The 21602-nt window shown below is 25.5% G+C and overlaps 2 long non-coding RNA genes across 2 annotated transcripts; one reads left to right on the top strand and one right to left on the bottom strand.

Annotated features, from left to right (window-relative positions):
- Positions 1 to 873: 873 nt before the first annotated feature.
- Positions 874 to 4751, bottom strand: LOC136080713 (uncharacterized). Its single transcript, XR_010638603.1, has 2 exons — positions 4373 to 4751; positions 874 to 4053 (listed from the first exon to the last, which is right to left on the bottom strand). It is a non-coding gene; the product is annotated as an uncharacterized LOC136080713 (long non-coding RNA).
- Positions 4752 to 4842: 91 nt separating this feature from the next.
- LOC136080712 (uncharacterized) lies at positions 4843 to 13334 on the top strand. The gene is made up of 3 exons (XR_010638602.1): positions 4843 to 4922; positions 6151 to 6216; positions 12840 to 13334. It is a non-coding gene; the product is annotated as an uncharacterized LOC136080712 (long non-coding RNA).
- Positions 13335 to 21602: the final 8268 nt, after the last annotated feature.

Here is a 21602-nt window from a genome sequence, read left to right as displayed (position 1 = left end):
TCAACAGAAACTCCAGTATTAACTATGTTTGGCAATTTACTTTCTCTGAGTTTTTGTTGCTTCATATCACAATCAGTTGCTTATGCATAGTTTCATAAGCAACTGATTGCGCTGAGGTTTTCAATTTATATACAATAACATTGTTACGTAGTTTATTTTGCATATTCATAAGTGTGATAAACCAATATGGGCCAAGTTTTCTTATGGCATAAATATCGAATACTTTCATATTATCAAAAAAAGGTTTTTAATGTGAAAATTAATACGTATAGTTAATTACGCGGATCTTAATTTCTGCGGCAATAAAAAGGTTGGAACTCACTTTTCTCCTACACTACAACTGGTTCTTAAAAAGTTTTTAAAGTACCTAAAGCTACTAAACGTTATTTCGGGATTCTTTAGTTGACTAGTGGGTTCTTTGCTCAGTTTACGGTAAGTTTTTTAATGATTTCGAATTTACAAAATGGTTCTTCCTGTTTTTAAAGAACCTTAAATAAGGTTTCCTTATATAAACGTCATTTTGTATTTTTTCCCCCGTGTTTCCGTAGTATAAACATGCAATACTTTTTTAATAATAACTGAACTTAAAGTGCTTCTTTGCTTTTGATATGGGAGAAAAGTTATTGGACTAGAAGATGTCGGCAAATATTTAGAAATAAACGGACTGCCAGATATAAGACAAAAATTATTCGTTAGATTAAAATAAAAATTACTGGTGAGGTTTAAGTTAAAAATTATTTTTGCTTTAGGTTTTAAAAAACTACTTTGTTTTTTAACAACTAATTTTATACTATTTTCTAAACTTATTGTCTATTAAGTAAATTTTAACTCAAATTTAAGTTTTTTTGATTTGGCAGCAAAGCAATAATATTATTTTGTTTACTTGTTTCACTTACATAATTATTCTATGCAAAAATATTTAGAACATTTACATATTATGCATGAGCGTACAGCTGGTTATGTTGCAGCATGTAATATTAATGGTTGCCCTGCTTCCAACAAAACTGTAGAACGTTTGCGTCAAGATATTTAAATTGTCAGATTTCTTCATGTATGTACAGTGTTGAAAGACGTTGTTCTTTTTAAGATTTATCATATTTTAAAGTTTTGCAATTGTTTCAACCAGACATAATGCATGTTATGCTGGAAGATACCACAACTAATTAGTTTACTATTGTTAAAACTTAAAAAATATAAATTGATTTCTATTGAACTAATGAATTTAGAACTTTACAATTTTAAAATAGGTAGAAACAACAGATTGAATAAACCAGTTCCATTTGTTTAACGTTCTGCTAACTTAGAGAAGCACCCGATTATGTATTTTCTACAAGACTTTTCAATGCTGTATTACCGTATATTCAATTTTTGGTAGACTACTTTTTGAAAAATTTTGTTCACCTTTTTCCAAATAACTTTACAAATAAGTTTTATTTTATGCTCCATTATGCTCGGCCTATTAATAAGTATTTACCATTATGATATTTGAGGTGTTTACTTTTTGAAGCAAAACACTTTTATTTAAAAAAAATTGGCTTCTTTAATCAGAAATTTTAAAAATAATACGTGCTCATTTGACAAAAAGACACCAATTACACCAATACTGGGAGTATCAACGGATTTCTTTAAAGAATTAGTTAAAACTTATAATCTTTGTCCTATTACATTTGAAAGTTTAGCATTTTATATATAAGAAAAATTACAATGGTATTTTTAGTTACAGTATTGCTGAAAAGAAAAAACCCATTTAGAAGTGTAGCAGTTTAATTAAAAATGGAATCCGATTTCATGTTTAGGGTACAGTGATTCTTGCTTTATTACATGCTGAAAAAATACCATTATTTTTTAAAACCTATCGCGTTATAAGATTCCGTCATTATTACATGTTTTGTGATAAATTTCTTATTTGTGATAAATATTCTGCTCACTTGCATGTCTTCAGAGATGTTGAAGGGGAAAATATGACACAATGCTTACAACCAGATGTTTTTGATCACCAGTTGCTAGACTATTAGATTCAGATACAAATTTTTTTTATAACATATATTTATACTTTTATTATAATAATGTTGTAGATTACAGGTAACATTAAGTACTAAGGGTTTTATATAAAATGTATTTTTTAGAAGTTTTGGTGCTCATAAAAACGCAGTCAATATGTCCAACTAATATTCTCACTAAGATAAACATCTAAAAAATTTATTACAGTTTTATCTATAGATTTTTCTTGCATATTGTTTGGTAGAAAATATTTTTTTAAGAAGAATCAAAATAGTATCCGTTTTGTTTGGTTCATATTCATAAATCACAGTGAGTTATTATTATTTTTTTTTTTAATGGAGTAATCAATATGAGATTAGTATTTTTATAGGAAAGATTAGTGTTATCTGCAAATATCATATTTCTTCAGTTTAGAATTTTGCAAATATCATGTTTCTTCAGTTTAGAAGTTTTGCAAATATCATGTTTCTTCAGTTTAGAAGTTTTGTTCATGTTTTTTACATAGATTAAAGTACTGATTAGAGATTAGAAACTTGTGGAACACCATCATTTTGTTCAAGGGTTCACATTGACGTCCATCATAACCATACTCAAATTAATCACGATTTGATAAATAGATTTCAAACCATCTATAAACCAATTATTTGAACCAATAAATAAACCAAAGAATGCGTTTTAATCAAAAACTTTTGGTAGATAATCTAAAACGCTATATAAAACGTTATGTTGAGATTTTTCAAAAGATTTAAAGATATTATGTACAAATTAAATAACTACATGTTCAATTAAACTACTTTTTTAAAAGCATAGTGATTGTTATAAAGTAAGCTATTGTAATTTAAATCATTCTACATTCTATTAAAAACAGCTCTTTCTAAATTAAAAAAATATGCAGATAGGACAACAATTACTGGTATTTAATCTATCATCTTATTTATTATTAAGGGTAACTCTGGAGGTAACTTTGGCAGTTTTTTAATGTTTAGGGAAAACTCCTTGATAAATTGAAATTCTAAAAATTTTAAAAAAGAACAACTGTTTGTTGCAACTATTACCAATAATTCCATTGATTTCATAAACTTATTTCATTTTGCTTTTTTTTATTTTAAAGGTTCGAAGGTTTTGTTAAACTGTTTGAAAAGGCTTAAAAATTTTATTGAATGAAATTTATCAATAGGTACTAAAAAAATCATAATATAAATTTTTTTTTTGTAAGTATTTAATAAAAAGTGTTTTACTTAATAGGGATGACCCAATTTGAATGAGATTTATTAAATAATTTTGGTTATCAATTTTAGACATTTGTGCCTAAGAGCATAAGTCTTTTGGCTAAGTTTTTGAATCTTGTGACTAAGTGCTTGAATCTTGTAGCAAAGTGCTTGCATCTTGTGGTTAAGTGCTCGAATCTTTTTGCTAAGTGCAAGAGTTTTTTTGGTTTCTGCTAATTTAGTAATATTCCAGTTGTATCCATTTTTAAATGTTTTCTCGCATTTTCTATTTTCAAATTATTGTAAAAGATGTCTATGGTGATAATACTGCGGGCTTACAGAATCTTTTATTATTCTGGGCAAGAACAATCAATTTAATCTTCAATCTTTTATTATTCTGGACAAGAACAATTGTAATTACTTCAAAATCAGAAATCCTGACATAATCATGTAAAATCATAAAAATAAAACAATTCAACTCTGCCATATTACTATTCCATTCTATTACCATCATTATTATTAACACTATTTACATCAATATTTATATCCTATACCATTTTTATCTCTTTCTTTGAATTGTATATTTCACTTTACTCGTGTAGATTAGCAGCTTGAATAGAAAAGTTATATCAAGAAAGTCCATGTAAGCAGCTTCAAAAAGATAAAAGTGAAAGCAATTTTCAATTTAGAGAGGTTTTCCCTCTAAATCTACAGTTTCATATTGTACTTCTTTAGACAAATTACATTGGTAGCCAATATTACAAGTTCCATACGTGGTCCCACTTATCATGACATAACTCCCATGCATGACTCCAATAATCATAACGCCTCCGCTTGTCATAACCTGTATCAAAAATGACATTATTGTCAATACATTTTTTTTTTTAATTAAGAAATCATCTTTAGATTATAAATTGAGCTGCTTGAATTAAATATATTAATATATGGTGTAATAAAAAAGCTATAATATTTACTCTTACACAGTTTTAAAGTAAAACAATGTATAAAATAAATGATTGAAAACAATAAAAAATATAAGCTAAATTTATTTCATAAAACTTTTAGTAAAACTTTCACTAAAAAAAACTTATTTATAAAATTTGTCAGAGTTTAAGTTTAATAATTTTAGAGATTTTAATTTGGGGGAAAACATAATTACTAACCATAACAACAAAACTTAAAAAACCCATTCTTTCGGCAAACAATAAAAAGATATGAAAGAAGGATAAAAAAGAAGTATGCTCAAACTTATTGATTAAGGACATGCGTTAGACACCATTATTATGCTACTATTTTACTACGTAAAATATTACCGACTCGAAATAAATATTTATTAGCTCTATATAAATATTTGAGATACATAGAAGATAAAGAAGCGTCGTTACATAGTTTGAATTAGACGCTCTTAAATAACTCTTTGATTGTAAAAATAAACAAATTCTCTGAAGTGAATAAAATCTCAAATGAAAGCAAGGCTGTGGTAATACTAGATTCACGTTTGACGTCGCAACTTGTAGTTTGTTATTTTTTTGTTATTTTGTTTTTATGCAGTTGCATTAAAAATGAATTTACGATCTATTTCTCACGTTATTTGAATAGTAAAAAGTCAATGCTAGAAGCTTTATTTGTATTTTGGCAGTTTACGTAAAACAAACACGGGACGTAAATTTTTAAATAGTTACACACATGTGCGTATGTTGGAAGATTAGCCCGGTGAGAAGATTTTAATGACATCATTAAATTTTTTTTTGTTGTATTGAATATTTAAACTCTTTTCTGTCTTTTTTCTCTCTGTCTCTTTATTTCTCTCAATATAGATCCTAAAAGTACATTTTACATCTTTTAATAAATGCTTGGCGTATGCATATCATTGAAAATTAAATCCTAAAAGTACATTGATTTCATCCAATATTAGTATATATATATATATATATATATATATATATATATATATATATATATATATATATATATATATATATATATATATATATATATATATATATATATATATTTATATATATAAAGCTGTAGAAAATCACTTATTTCGTTTAACACTGTGTTTCATCAATAAAGACTCATCAGAAATCATTTAGATGATTCTCTATTTTTCTGATGATTTTTGGATTTCTGATGAGTCTTTATTGATGAAACACAGTGTTTAATAAAAAAAAAATTTATTAAGTGTTTTTCTACTACATAATAATTGCTCTGTTTTTTTAAGAACATTGAGCTCTCTATTTTGTAGAATACATTTTAAAATTGTTTAAATATCTATATATATATATATATATATATATGCATATATATATATATATATATATATATATATGCATATATAATTTAAAACTAAAGTTTATTTCCCTAAATAATGCATTAATTAACATATCAACTAAGATAAGCATAAAAAAATAATGAAGTTTAAAATAAAATCATCAATTCTAATAACTTTTTTGACACAATTATCATTTTAAACTCACATGTTTTGTTTTTTATCTTGACTTTATAATAAATTAATTTATGAATATCTTCATAACAAAATTTATAATATCTAATAACATCTTCATAACAAAATATATTAAAGATAAGATTATAAACCAATGTGACAATATGAAAAAATAATTACAATATTGTTGTTTGTTTTTGATTTCTGGTATGTATTGGGGACTTGCAGTATAAATACAAAAAAACATGTTTGATTATATTTTATGTGTTCGTTTGTATATATTTAAAGTTGCTTTTTTATTTGCAATGGCATTTCTCATCATCATTTTTCTTTGAAGTGTATATGGCGCCTGCACACACGCTAGAAAAGAACCTTTACCTTAAGAAAACAAAAAGCCTTATAAATAATGATGATAAATTGTCGCCTGTTTATGAGAGGGGCGTAACTAACACATTGTATAAAAAAGAGATTTTGGTTTAATTTTTTTGTGTTTAGTTTTGAGACGTTAGTTATTTTATTAGTAGAACGGTAAAAGCAAAAGTTAGCAAAAGACAAAAGACGGTAGGTTTATATCTTTATATATCATTATAAAATATTTTATAAATTTCATTATATAAACTCTAAAGATTAAGCTTTTTAAAATTTTTAAAATTTGATATCGGTTTTAAAAATGAAATCTCAACCACGATCTCAACCTTGAAAGTAAAAAGAAAAAGAGGTAAACCCAACGTAAAATAATACGAGTCATTGAAATTGAGAAAACAATTGATTATTAAAAAGAAAAATTTTTAAAAAGAAAAGAAAAATGGTATCAGCCACACTAATAAGGTTCAAACACAATGTTATTTATTTACTTACCAATTGACTTATTTGTGTTTTTTGTGTGATTCAAAACTTTGTAATTCAATTGTGTTTTTAAAATGCAAAATTGTGTTGAAAAATGCTTTTTTAACACAATTTTGAAAATGCTTTTTTAACACAATGATATATATATATATATATATATATATATATATATATATATATATATATATATATATATATATATATATATATATATATATATATATATATATATATATATATATATATATATATATATAAGAGAAAGGATGTTGATGTTAAAAAAGCGTAAATATAGCTCAGTCAATAGTATGAGTGGTTTTGAATAATGACTTCGCTTCCTACGTTTAACGTTATAAAAATTTTAGTCTTGCTCTTAATTAGGATATTGAAGTTTAAAGTTTTATCTTTTTTTAAACTGGCCTTTTAATAGTATATCAAAAAAGCTTTTCTCTTCAAAGCATTTCTCTTCTTTTTTTCAAGTAAGAATAAAAATGCGTTGTCTTGAAAGTTCTTCTTCTATTCTACTTTTTATATTTAATAAATTCTTTCTGAGTATCTTACATATCGTTTTGAGAATCTTACATATTTTTTCAAGAACCTTGAACAAATAACTTGTCCATGTTCTTTAAAAATAAAATAAATTTTTTAAGTTCTGGCTGGAGCAATCAGTGGTCATCATTCTTCTTTGTTAGTGAAATAATTTACTTTATTCTAAGTACATCTTTTCTAAAATTTTGACATTTTTAAGTTCATAAAATATATAATTATAAAATTAGTTATACCATATATAAATAATTAAATGCGAGTTAAAATACAAAAAATGTTATAAATTTTATTTATAACATTTTTATTAAATTTATAAATGCTGTTTTTTTAAATGATTTAAATGGTGGTTATATTTTTAATGTCATTATTCAGAATCAGACATGGACCTTGACAACTAATTGATTAGTCTGATTATATAAGTAATGTTGATGGAATATAAAAAAAACTGCAAACGGAATGTTTTATTAAGTACTTGTGATTAATTAAAGAGAAATTTGGCTAAAAACATATTGGAAGCATGTTATTATGAAGTTTTAACATAAATAATAAGTTTTGATAAATACTTAGTTCTTTTACTTTTAAAGCATTAACGTTTTTTAGTAATGGCTTCGCTTATGCATATCTTTTTGCATTAAAAATTAACCAACTCACTTGTTTTTGTTTGCAATAAATTTTTAGTAATGAAGATTAGGAATTACTTGCCCACGCTACAACTAATATAGCTGTGAATAAACTAAAAATATAAGCTTTTTAATATGAAGCTTAATATAAGCTTTATATTCAAAAGGTGCCTTGTTTTGAACATGATTCCCAAGGTTAAAAAATGTTTTCAATTAGTTCTATATGATGTTTCCAACGTGTTCATTAAATATTATACCTAGAATTTTCATTGAATGGAAGATACGCAAAACTTATTGACTATAAATATGAAAATATATTTCAGTAGTAACAAAACGTCTAGTTTAAGATTCCTATGAACGCTATTTGTTGTGAACGCTTTTCAATAACTGCTTGCGGACTTCAAATTGTTGTGAATTTTTGCTACATTTTTGTTATTACAAAAATCAATTGCTTATAATTGATAATGCAAATAGGGGAAGACAGGACAAAATGACAAATTTTAATTTTTATCACAAAATTTTTCTACTTGGAAACGGAAAACTCATGAAAATTCTATGACTAACAGTTTTAAATAAAACTAAAGATTTTTAAAACGTCTACCCACACGTTAATATTTTTACGCCAATTTTTTTTGTAGATTTTTTATATATCAACTTCAAATTTCCATCTGCTGCATCTGTTATTTTTCTGCTTTGCAAAAGTTAATATTATTACTAGTTCGGACAGTGAAAACATCTTACTAGTTTTATAATACTATAAATATAAAAGTTATAAAATAATACTACCGTGGTTGTGCCAACGCATTTTTTTCTGTTTCTATTATGCAAGGAATAAATAATAGAGTGCATTAATATTGATATAAGATCTGCATTAATTGACAACCCTGAAATATTGTTACGTTATTTTAAGGTTGCTTTTTTATTCTATTATAAAAACTTTACAATGGTTGCTCTTATAGAGATAAATATCTTATACTTATAATTTTATCGAACCGTTTTTCTGATTTATCTTTTGCTTTGTTTTTTTTTTGTTTTTTTGTTTTGTTTTTTTTTTTGTTTTTTTTTTGCAGTGTTTAAATTAAGGATAATTTCACTAATTGCTAGCCACAGTTTTATAAAAAGAACACAGCATGGAATATAAAAAAAGGTATAGATGTAAAAAGCTATGGATATAAAAAGGTATGGATGTATGCGTATTTGCTCATGTATAGCTACTGTAAAAGTAGTTCAGGCCTCAAATTTAATTTTTTTTTTTACATATCTTTAACATATCCTAAAAAGAAAAAAGGATATAATGCTTTAGTTTATTTTTTTAAAGAATTTTTAGGGATATCATAATATTGCTATAAGCCTATAATCAAAAATAGCTGCTTTGTTGCTAACTTACAACACTAAGTCATATAATACCCGTTTGCTTGTCTTGAATTATTTTTTTAATATTGTTGTCTTTAATAAACTTTTGAATTGAAAGATTTTTGATTTTATAACATGGATTTGGTGTTTAATTATATTGATGGTTTATATTTGTTATAACTAAATTGACGTACCTTACATTAAATTGTCTTCTTAAGGGGGAGGGGGTATATCATCCTACACACACACAGAATCACCTCTATTTTGTATATCCTTTTTGAAGCATCTTAGGTTAAATCTAATTTATACTTAAATCTTATATATTTATCAGAATTATCTATAATTAACAAGTTTATAATGGTATTATAACATTCTACTAGAAACAATATAATGAGGGGGCCTAAAGAAATAATCGTGGTGGTATTTATATCATCGATATTTTATTTAAACACTTACATGTTTAAAAACGATGTTTATATTTGTTAATTAATATTTTTAAATGAATTGATATAGAGTTAATAAAACTGAAAAAAATAAATATTCTAGTATTGTCACGGTTGTAAGGTATTTACTTTTATTTGAGATTTATTATCATGAAGAAAAAAATATCAAAAAAGAAAACAAAAGTTTCCATTTCAATGAAGAAAAATTTCATTTTCAATATTCTTGAGAAAAAATATTTACTATAAAAAATGTTGCTGAAAAATGGTTACCGCATCAAATTATTTCTAAAATCTAAAATTAAAAGATATTGAGCCGATATCGATTATATCTTAATTTAATTTATAAAGTTAGATAAAATATAAAAAAGAGTAGAAATAAAATACTTGATGTTTAAAATACTTAATAATTAGAGAAATTTACTTCAAAAAATAGGGTTAAAACTTGACCAAAAACAGAATATTGAACTTAAGGTTTTATATAAATTTAGTAGCTATTAAACTCTGAAATTTGCACGGCTATTTTATAACAATGTAAAATACAATCTGTGCCAGTGTCACATTCAAACTTTTAAAACTTGCAAAAATATTGCCATTTTTATAAGAATTCGTGATTTGTACTATTTTACTTGTCTCTTCAAAATTTAATACAAATTAAAAATTAAAGACAAATCTGAGTGTGCAAGACTCTTCAATGAGAGTCTTTTTGTAGCTATATAAGTAACAAATATTTCTGGAAAATTTCTAGAAGTTTCGTAAACTATAAATAAAGATATTATGTTAACGGTATAACAAAAATAACCAAAACCTGTTCTGTGAAAAAACAGTTTTGAAAATCAGCTTGTATTTATAAACATTAAACAGAACAGAACTAACTCAATGGGATCCAGAATTATAGAATTGACATCCTTCGATGTCTTTGTTTTTATCTATATATACACTTTTCTTAGGCCTAATTTTTTTAATTTCGATAACAAAATCGGATTCTGTCAGTGATTGATTTTGTCAACTTCGATGACAAAGTCGGATTCTGTGATAAAATTTGATCTTAAAACAATTATAACAAAAAAATATATAAGCTTTAAGGTTTTCGCCATTTTAATTGTATAAAAGTACCTTGAGAAAAAATATTTACAATAAAAAATGTTGCTAGAAAATGGTTACCGCATCAAATTAATGTTAACTGGTCTTTCCTATACTTATTTATTTTATGTATTTATTATTAATTTCTTCAGTATTAAATTAATCTACAATAAAAAAGGTAAATTTAAATAGAAAACTGAAACGGGATAATACCAAATGAAAGTCTTCCTTATTCCCTAATATTTACAGCCGATATACTGTCTAGAAAAAATTAAATAAAATTTTACAATCAACATTCAGCACAACCGATATTGAGCCAATATCGATTATACCTAAATTTGATTTATAAAATTACTTAAAATATAATATAGTAGAGATAAAATACTTCATGCTTAGAGAAATATACTTGAAAAAAATATGGTTAAAACTTGACCAAAAACAGAATATCAAATTTAACGTTTTATATGTAGATTTTATAAAAGTCCTTAAATTTTTCAGTTGAATTACTTGGTTTTAATTTCATCGATCGGAGAAAAAGTATTTTAATATTTAAAGACCTTAAAGTCTTTTAAATATTTTAAGTGACTTTCCAGAATATTTTTCTTGTATGAAAAAAAAATTAATTAATAATCAGTCTTTAATTATTTATTATGAAAATAACTCATAAATTTGAGCAAACATGATTATGTTGTTTTATATCAACATTAACGCAATTTTGTGATTTTTGAAATAGCGATTTGCGTAAACGAAAAAGCATTTACGTGTTACTTTAGGAATAAATACGTTCGTAAAATATAGCTAAAATAAAAAAACCTTCAATTTTTTCATCTTTGATTAAAAATAAAAAAATTAATACCCAAAAAATTATAACTTAAAAATGAAACCTATATTAAAATTCTTCTATTACATTTTTATTAAAAATTATATAACTTTTATATAAAAACCTTTTTTTTGAAGATATATAAGCCAAATATAAATTATAAATTACAATTATCGCAGTTGTTACATCTGTGTAGCAACTAAAAATTAAATGAGTGTTTGATTAATTATGCCCGCTTTCGTTTTTTTAAATTGTAAATATAAACATATAATGGTTTAAGTAATGAGAGGGATGGTTTAAATAGTAAATTCTGATTTAAATAATAATAGTGGTGGCTTTTGTTTATAATGCAAAAAAGGTCTGCTAACTGATTATAATAAACTTTTAAAAACGATTAATTCATGTTATTTCATTTAAGCTTATTATGTTATAAAAATGTAATCAAGTATATACTAAGATATTTATCAATTTATTAAAATTTAATTAAAAGTCAATTTATGCCATGATTCATTTTCTCTTTTAGACTTTAATTATCTACTCTTTAGCGTTGCTAAATTATACTGAACTTACAGTTGAATAAAAAAAATGTTTTATTGATATATTCTATGTTGTTTTTGTAAGAATTATGTAAAAGTTATGTTTTATATAAATCTTATTTTTGAAATCTCATAACAAAGCAACGAACATTATAATACATTATATATAAAGCACACACAAACATTTTTTACTGCATTATAAAATAACTAAAAACAAACAAACATGTATATTAAATAAAGCAGACGGGAGTTTGTTTCCCAAACAACTGTAACTTATGAAGCTTAATGGTAAAAAACAACTGTAACTTATAAAGCTTGATGGTAAAAATGTTTAAGAGTTGGCACCTAAAGCCTAAAAGAGAAAATGAATCATTTCATACATTATGCAACAGACATTCAAATTATGACTCAGTTTTTCATGTAGTTCTTATTAATTAATGGAAACATTCTCACGTGAAAGATATTTTCATTAAAAAATATATCAAATTTTAAAACTGAGAAGCACAAAATAAATTGTCTAATTAAAGATTTTTAGAACGTTTCATTATTTTCCATTAACAAGCTGAGGCACTTTTTTATTAGAATTTAATCAGAGTTACTAACAACTTTTTGGAGGTACTTTTATATAATGAAATAAGCAAAATATTATTATACAATATATTAAATAACAGGATATTTTAAAACTTTTTTCACATAACCATTTCCTAAAATAGAATTGTAATTAAATAAGCTTAAATTGGTAAAATAAACTTTATGTCGATAAAATAATTTCAAGAACGAGTCTGAAAAAGCTTTATGAGTTCGTAAAACCATTTGAGAATTGTTTATTCAAACCAATGCACTTACGCGTCGTTTACGTGAGAAAAGATTTTTTTTTTAATATTGTTTATCTGTTTCTTTTTTTAGCATGTGGTATCTAGATTCTTTTTTTTTTTTTTAGAATGTGAGATCTGGGTTAATTGTTAAATGAGCATCAAAATTGTGCGTCGAGTTTTTGGAGCATTTCGAAAAAAAAGAAAATCCTATGCAATAGTTGAACATCGGGTTTTGGAAGATGCATCTCATTTTGAATATGGATTGTTATTTATAGAACGGTGTGAGCAAATTCACGAATGCTCAAATGTGCTTTTCCAGGTTCAAAATATTTACGTTGCAAAAAATGAAATTATTCAAAGTTACGAGTTAAAACGTCGCAACGCTGTCTGCGAATTAGAAATAGAGGAAAGATATGGTTTAATATCAGTACTAAGAAGATATGTTCAGAACAACATGTTAAAAGAACTCGGAATAGTTTAGGTGTCTAAATGGTTTTTTTAATTGATGTCATTTTAAGTGTTCATAAAGATGATACTCTCCATGAACATTGTGACAATTGAAGAAAAAACAAAATATTTCCAATTTTTTATAAAAATTACGATACTGGATATTTGTCAAAGTTTTTTGTAATATATATTTTTTATTTAGGTAGGAACCCTTGTTTGAACAATTAATCATCTTTTATAAAAGTATTATTAAAATTTAATTATGAAAATATTAAATTAATTAATTAAAGAAAATCAAACTAATAATAAATTTTATTTAGCGTATATTTATAAACACGTACTTCTCTCTTTGTGTACAGTATGCTTTTTTATGCCTAATATGCTAATGAAAATTAAAATAAAGCTCTCACTTTTTTTTATAAAAATTGATGGAGCAATTAAGTTTTCTCGCCTATAGCAGTGATCCGAGAATATGGATATCATGTTAATATGGACGTTAACTTTTATTTACAGACCAGATTTTCGGAGGTTACTAACCTTTATTTACAGACCAATTTTGACACTGTTTAAATAAAAAAATTTCGTTTTGTTTTTCCAAATGTGCTAGAAGGAGGGAGAAATTTCGATTTTTCTTATTTTATTGCACGGCTGTACTATATAACTTACACAACTATATTATTTACACAACTACAATGTTGAGTAATCTACCATTACGGGTCTTGCCGTAATGGTACATTACACAACATTTAGTTGCATTTGCACTTGCCGTAATGGTAGTTGTGTAAACAATATTGTTAATAATGGTTAATAAATGGTAACGGTTGTTTCGCTTTTAATATTATAGATATGAATCAACTTAATGGGCATTTAAATTTGCTTCTAGTTAAATAAAATTAAGAAATTCCTAACTATACATATAAAATGCAGGTGTCATAAATTAACCCCCTTAATAAAGTACCTTACGTTACGTAAAAAATTATCATGGAACCTAATCTATTTTGAAATAAATTCCACATTAGATTTTAATTCCAGAATTTCTTTTTAAAAAATACTTCAGCTGTAACAGATTTCTTTCTTATGTTGATCAATATTTAACTTTTTCTAAAAAGTCATGTGTTTTTTTCCAATTACTTCCTTAATGGCATTTCAAGTTTTTTGAGTATCGCATTCTAATTTTAGTATTTGTTTTGAATTGTATGATATCTGTGAACGGGTTAAAATTAATACAAAGACACCTTTATGTTTTTTATGCGTTCATTTTTTTCATTAATCTCTGAAAAAAACTGTAACAGATTACAGGTTATTTAAAACAATAACATAATCATTCGTGCGTAGCTCTGCGATGGAATACTTTTGATTTTTTTTTTTTTCTCAGCAAAATTTAGCGTTGCGTAATTTATGAACGATTCCTAATCTCAAAATAATTGCTATGAGTTTCAACTTTGAAATAGTTAAGCATGAGTTTACAAATTTAAATGTGTGATGTTTTTTATGTAGGTGAAACGAGAAAAAAAAAACAGTGCACGTAGATAAGCATAAAAAAGACGTTACTAAATCTAACTGGAAAGCCTCAGAAATTGTAGAACATGCAGATTATAAAACAGTTTGGGTAGATTAGGGTGTTATTAACACCTTCAGCAAAATTGAAATAGTTTCAAGAATAATTATGCTGGACCCAAAATTTTTGCAAATAAACAACTTTTAGAGATCACAACTCATGATCCAGTTAGATATTTAAGCACCCGAAATTTTTTCTTAAAAATAAAGTAGTTCTAAAAAAGTAGCAAAAGTGCTCATATTATCCGGATCACGTAAATAAACCGAGCACTTTAAATTAGCTCAAAAAAAAAAAATAATAACATTAATTAAGTAAAGAAATACAAACCTGACAATTAGAACTAATGGAAGAAATTAGAACTAATGTTGTAGAATATAATAACTCGTTTTTAACAAAACTTATCATGAAAAGATTTATTTGTTCAATTTAATGAACTAAAACTTTTAAATGATGAAAATATAAATTTTTTGAATTTAAATTACAGATACTTAATATTATTAAAATATTAAGAAGTTTTATTAAAAAAAAAAACGCAGACCCTCAATTTAGTTAAGGCGATTTACAAATTATTCGAATTCTTTTATTTGGTATTAGCATGATTTTATCAGCGTATTTATAGATGTTATAATTTTTTTTGCTTCAGGTTTTTTTAATATTTAAAGAAACTTTTCTTTTTTATATATAATTTTCAAAACCTTTATACTACCCCGAATCGTAATAAAATACCATACAAATGCTATAATATTTTAAACTTGCCGAAAGAGAGAACCTCTAAGTTGTGTTTACTCACAGAGCTCAGCTAATAGTTCATACATCATTTGTAAATTAAAAGCTTATGAGAAGGTTAGTTGTTATATGACATTTACTGTTTACCATACAATTGTGTTATTAAACCTTTTAGCACACTGTATTGGGAACTAAAAGGTTCATATAGAAATATTGAAAAACGAAACTAAATTGAAAACCTTTTTTTAAAACATTATTTTCACTAGTGGCTCGAAATTTTAATGAACTTTTACATCGCAGCAAACATTTAATATTTTGCCGAACTAAAAGTTGAGCGAAAAGGTTTATTAGATGAAAGCGCTACTTACTGCGTACAAATTTACGCTAACTATACTGCTTGATCTTCATTGCTTGCATCTAAGAAATCTTCTGGTATGCTCATATTACCCGTACCTACCCGTAATAGAAATAACTCCCAAAAGAATTAATTAAAATAATCTCAAAACATTCTAAACTATTACTCAAGTATAATCATTTTTTATTTGTAATTATTTAAAAAAACTGTCTAACTAAACCGAGATTATGGCACCTAGTGATAATTCACTAGAACTTTTTTTTGCTACGTTTAAAAACTTTAGTAATACCGCGTAGCAGTGTCATTAAAGAGTTATTAATGAATTTAGGGGACTGTAACTAATTTTTAACTAACTTTTCCAAGGAGAGGAATACAAGCCAGATAATAAGAAAGAAAGATTTAAAAAATAGAATTTAATAGAATTTCAAAAACCTAAAAGTGATAAACCTACTTGTCTCTTTTCTTATAGGGCTTTTGTGTATACAAGATAAGAGTAACCTATACACAGTGAAAAGCTGCGCTATTCTTACTATAACTTTCACGTTGTATTAAAATAGAAACCTTAGTCTTATTGTTTTGTTAAAATATTGAGAAGTGTATTAAATTCGAGAAGTGAGTTTCGCAATTTATATTTTAACTAAAACTAACTACTACACAAAAGGTACAGTTTAAAAATTCGGACTGTGTGAAAGCTAAATTTCAACATCGGAAAACATTTTTGCTCTTTTTTAAAAATTTTTTAGTTGTCTCCTGAAAGTTAGAGTTGTATTTAAACTAATTAATAATATATTAAGCACACCAATGTTGCAATACTCTATGGAGTACTTTCTTGAATTATTTTGCCGGAAAAAAATATTTGTTTCGCACTGCAGCTCATCATCATATAACTGACCAATAGTCAGCAAAGCAAGCTCTATTACAATAAAATCATGAGTACAAATTTTTTTAGAGGTCATCGAACACCGTGGGTATAACGGGACATATATATCCGCAGTTTTTGATTGTACTTTTTGAATCTTTTAACACCATACTTAAGTTTACATTAATATTGTTTCCAGAATCACTTTAAGACGAGATATTAGTTTACAATTTTTTTGCCGTGTAAAATATATAAATTCTGTATTATAGTAACAGAATATACTGATAGCGGGGCTAGTAAAAGTCTTATTGCCTAGTCCCTTGACAACTTCCATAAATATAAATAAGAAATTTTTAACAATTTATAAAAAAAAAAAAAAGTTCGAAAACTTGGAGTTCAGAAATTTGGCGTTACAACAAAGATTGAAATATTTTTTCAATTATGATTGAGAAATTATGAATTTATTTGTTAACTCAAATTTTAAGCTATAAAGATTAAATATTAAGCTATAAAGATATAAATATTGTTAAAAAGTAACAATAAGTTAGTTGTAGTAAAACTTGTAGTGTATTATCACTATGACAACCGAAGTGATTGATTGCTACTCATCCAGCAATCGATTGCTGCTTTAAAGCTATAGATTGAAAATAATACCTTAAACTTTTTACTGATATACTTTTCATATATGATTCATATATGAAAATATATGAGTCATGTATATTAATCTACTTCATATATAAATTTCATATATGATCGAAACGAAATTAGGAACTCCTCCTCCTAAATAGAAAATAGAAAATTTGCACAATTTTCTGTGATCATATCTAAAAAAAAGTCTTTGTGAAAAGGGCTCCATTTCCAAACTCCATTTCCAAACTCCAGAGCTTTCTTTGGCAGTTTGATGCAGAGGTGATTTTGAAGTTGACTCCAATTAAACCTAACTAGGTTTATTATGTTTGACTTCTTTCTCCTGTTTGACTGAACACTAGACTTTTTAAAGTTTGACATTTAAACCTTTTGTTGGCTCCTAAAGTTATACATGGTAGTGTTGCAGCAAACAGTAAATATTTCATCTATAATTTCATAGTAATCTAGCAGATTCAAAATTACTTCAGCTCGATTAATACTTTTAGAGCTTACCAACTAAACAATACCTAGCAGTTTGTCTTCAGTACAATTTATATCAAGTGATCTAACATTGACTGCTATCCTTTCTACAGTTACAGTTATGTTCAGATCTTCACTCTGTTTTATCTGCTTTCTATCAAAATGAACATAAAGCTTTTCTTTCGGAGTATTTATGAACATTTTAGAATATTTCTTGTCTGAGTTTGTCTTCTAAAATCTCAATTTTTTTGAACCTTATTTTTTAAATTGTATTTCTTGACAGAATAAGATGTTCTAAATTTATATCAGTATTATTGCAGCTACTAATCAAGTTTATGAGCATGTAACTACTCTTTTTTGGGCAAACACTGAAATAGTACAATCAACCAGATATTCAGCGCTTATGCTCATCGTTATCTTGATACCTATCAGCATTAAACAACTTCGAACAACTTAAGAGACTGAAGTCTTAATAATCTAATCTAATTTTTACTATGGTTTTGTCGTATAAAACTTTTTTACTTCATTGTGTCTCATTTTTTGACAGTTGAATTTGTTATCATAAGTTTTCATGAATAAAATAGACCATTGTTGATAACATTCAAATATTTTAACATTTTAATATAGCGCTTTTATAAATATGGTAAATTATTCTAGTAAAGATATTTAAAAAACTGGATGTATCTTAGAATATTACCGATGGTTAGCAGTTGATTTATTGGAAGCTTATTGATTGGGTAGTTTGGAAAAAATAGCAGCTTCCTTGAATTAGTTGATAAACTGTGAACTGTCTTACCAAAAAATTATTTTTTAATTTTAATACATTTTGCAAGACACAAAAAAAGTAGTTTTGGGGTATGGCTTGCCTTGTGCTACTAGTAACTACTAGGAATTTTCAAAAAATTCTTAAATTGAATTAAAATGAGAAATGGTGCCAGCAAAATACTTATGAAGCACTTTTTAAATAAAATATTATAATTTTTATTATAAGTAAAATTTTAAACATTAAGAAAATTTTTATAAAACAATTTAATCATAGTTCTTTTTTGAATAAATTTTAAAAGTTTAAAAGTTTTTTGGCCTTTATATAAAAACTAAATTTTTATATGTAAAAAGCGCTTTGTAACTTTTTTGTTGGCACCGTTGCCTATTTTGGTATTTTTCCTAAATTTTTTATCGATTCCTAATAAACACGAAGTGAACCGCTGTCCCAAAATCACTTTTTCTTATAATTTTTCAAAAAATGCACGAAAATTAAAAAAAAATTTAAACTAAAAAAGCTATAAAAATTTGAAAGGCTATTCCCAAAAAACAAAAGAAGTACTAATTGACGGTGTTGAATAATTTTGATAAATCAACAACTCTTAGTGTTTGATGATGTCATCAAATCCTGTCAAAATGTTGTTAGTCAAATCAACTATTGCGTATTCACTGCAATGTTTTTTTTTGAAATCAAATTTTTTATCATATAGAATATTATTTTTTTAATGTAGTCCTAAACTTTACTGCATACAACGTGGTCATAAATCTTTAAAATACATGAACGAATTGAGATTGACCTGTAGTTTGATTCTATAGAACCATCATCACATTTTTTATGAAGAATGGTTTTAGCAAACTTTTTTACAAAACAAAAAGGCGATCAGAAAAGACTCCATTTTTAAAGAAAGTTTAAAAATTACGAAAAAGAGGATTCAACAAATTCAAAGACAGCTTTTGCAACATTTGCATTTCATCGAGTTTAAAGGCTAGACAAACTATTTATGAAGAGTCTAAATGTTTTGTTATTTGGAGAGATTTTACCGGCTAAATTTTTCCCCAAATTAATAAAAAATATAGTTTTTAAGAAAAAAGTTGCTGTGAAAATTTTTTCTTATTAAAAATTCGAGGTTGATAAATGTAATATTTTTCCTGTTATTTCACTTATCAGAGCTCAAGTTTTCCTAGCAATTTCAAATAATTTATTAATCTGCGACATTATTTACTGCAGTCATTAAAAAAAAAAAATGTAATATAAAGTAAGTATGAAAAAACTTTTCGGCACAGACAAAAGCACTAAAGCTGTAATTTTGAAACTTGATTTAGTTATTTCATAAGCAACTCGATGAAACTATGAGAAATTACCTAGCATATACCTAACGTTAACTAATATAATTTGATGGATTTTAAGTTTTCAGGAAAAAATATTCAATATTGGGATGAATTGGAATAGTGTAGTTTGTTGTCAATTTTGCCCAGAACTCAGGAAAGAACCAGAAATTTTGACCAATTTGATTAAGTTTTGTACTCAAAAGAATGTCTTAGAACATTTTTGCGTCCTGAAAAATATGGAGACGTGTCTCACTTTGTTTTTCCTCAAGCTAAGAACAAATAACTATTCAGCTATTCTTTAATAATAAGATGTACAAATCAACCGACTCTTGAACGTTGAGATATTTTGAAATTTACTGTAGTCTCAAGGGAACGGTGACAATACCCATTTTATTAATACTATAAACAGTGGTACCAACTTTTTTTAGTACTTATTAAGAATATACTGCGCTTAAATTTTATTTTAGACTCATTCCAAATAATAAATATTATTTTAGACTCATTCGAAATAATAAATACTATTTTAAATTCATTCCAAATAATAAATGTTATTTTAGACTCATTCCAAATAATGTATTACATAGTCATACTGAAAATCTGTAATTTTAAGGTCATTAAAGAAAAACAAAAGGAAAAAAAATCTTAAGGTATTTTTTTTAACTTTATCAAAAAAATAATTTCATAGGACTAGTATACTTAGCACAGAAAAATATAAAACGACGACGAAAGACGAATCGAAACTATATTCTCAATGATTAACACCTAAAAAACTGTCCCTATTAAAATTTTAATAAATGCACATTTTTGAATTTTATAGTTTTTAAAAATTTTAATAAAAATAATTTATTTAATTGTTCTGCAATGCATAAATCATATGCATTACATACGTCATTGTTTTGTTTTTTTCACAAACTTTTCATAAAATCAATAGCTCTGTATGTATTTTATGCAAAAATTTGCTGAAACTAGCATTCGAGTTTACTTGAATCAAGTGTACCCTGGTTTTTTCCCGGTTTTTGATTATACAACCTTCAGTGTTGTGAAACTAGAATATGGTCACTGGTACCAGTTTTTTTCGACGCCGTAAGTTAGTTGTCGAGTTACTAGAGTTTTAGCACAGATAATATTTATCTGTGCTAAAACTCTAAATTTAGATATAATACAATCTATGCTAAATGTTTTTTAAGTAACTCGCGTTGGGATGTTAATCATGGGAAAAGCGCTAAAAAATATTTGCAAAGCTTTTAAGATCATTATCATTAAGTTAAAATCCCCAAATTTAAAAAATTTGAACTTAAAAAGTTTTTTTTCTGTAGTTTAAATTAATATCTGCTTACAGTTCTTCATTTTGTTCAGATAATCTTTGAGAAGTGGATTATCTCATCAATTTCAAAATGTTCAGAATTTTCTGCAACCTTTAAATCAATTTTCAAATCTTAAATGTTTTTCCACAAGAAACGTTTTTTAATTTGGTTTAAAAATAATATCTAGATAGTGCTTATAGCATAAATTATTATAGTAGTACAGACTACTTGAAGCCATGTCACTTATGTCTATAATATTATTTATGTTATAAAAGTTTACATATTTCTAGATAATAGCAGAAAATAAGAAATTATGACAAGATTAACAATCACTATATGGGTTTGAAAAAATTATTATTTGCCCGTTACTTTGCCTGATATTTTTTCTTACGTTATTCTATATTGTAATTAAAAACGCATAATTTATTATAAAAAATAGCA

This window comes from Hydra vulgaris, chromosome 05 (assembly GCF_038396675.1).
Source record: "Hydra vulgaris chromosome 05, alternate assembly HydraT2T_AEP".
In the NCBI taxonomy this organism is placed as follows: Eukaryota; Metazoa; Cnidaria; class Hydrozoa; order Anthoathecata; family Hydridae; genus Hydra; species Hydra vulgaris.
This window is presented reverse-complemented; position numbering and strand designations above follow the sequence as displayed.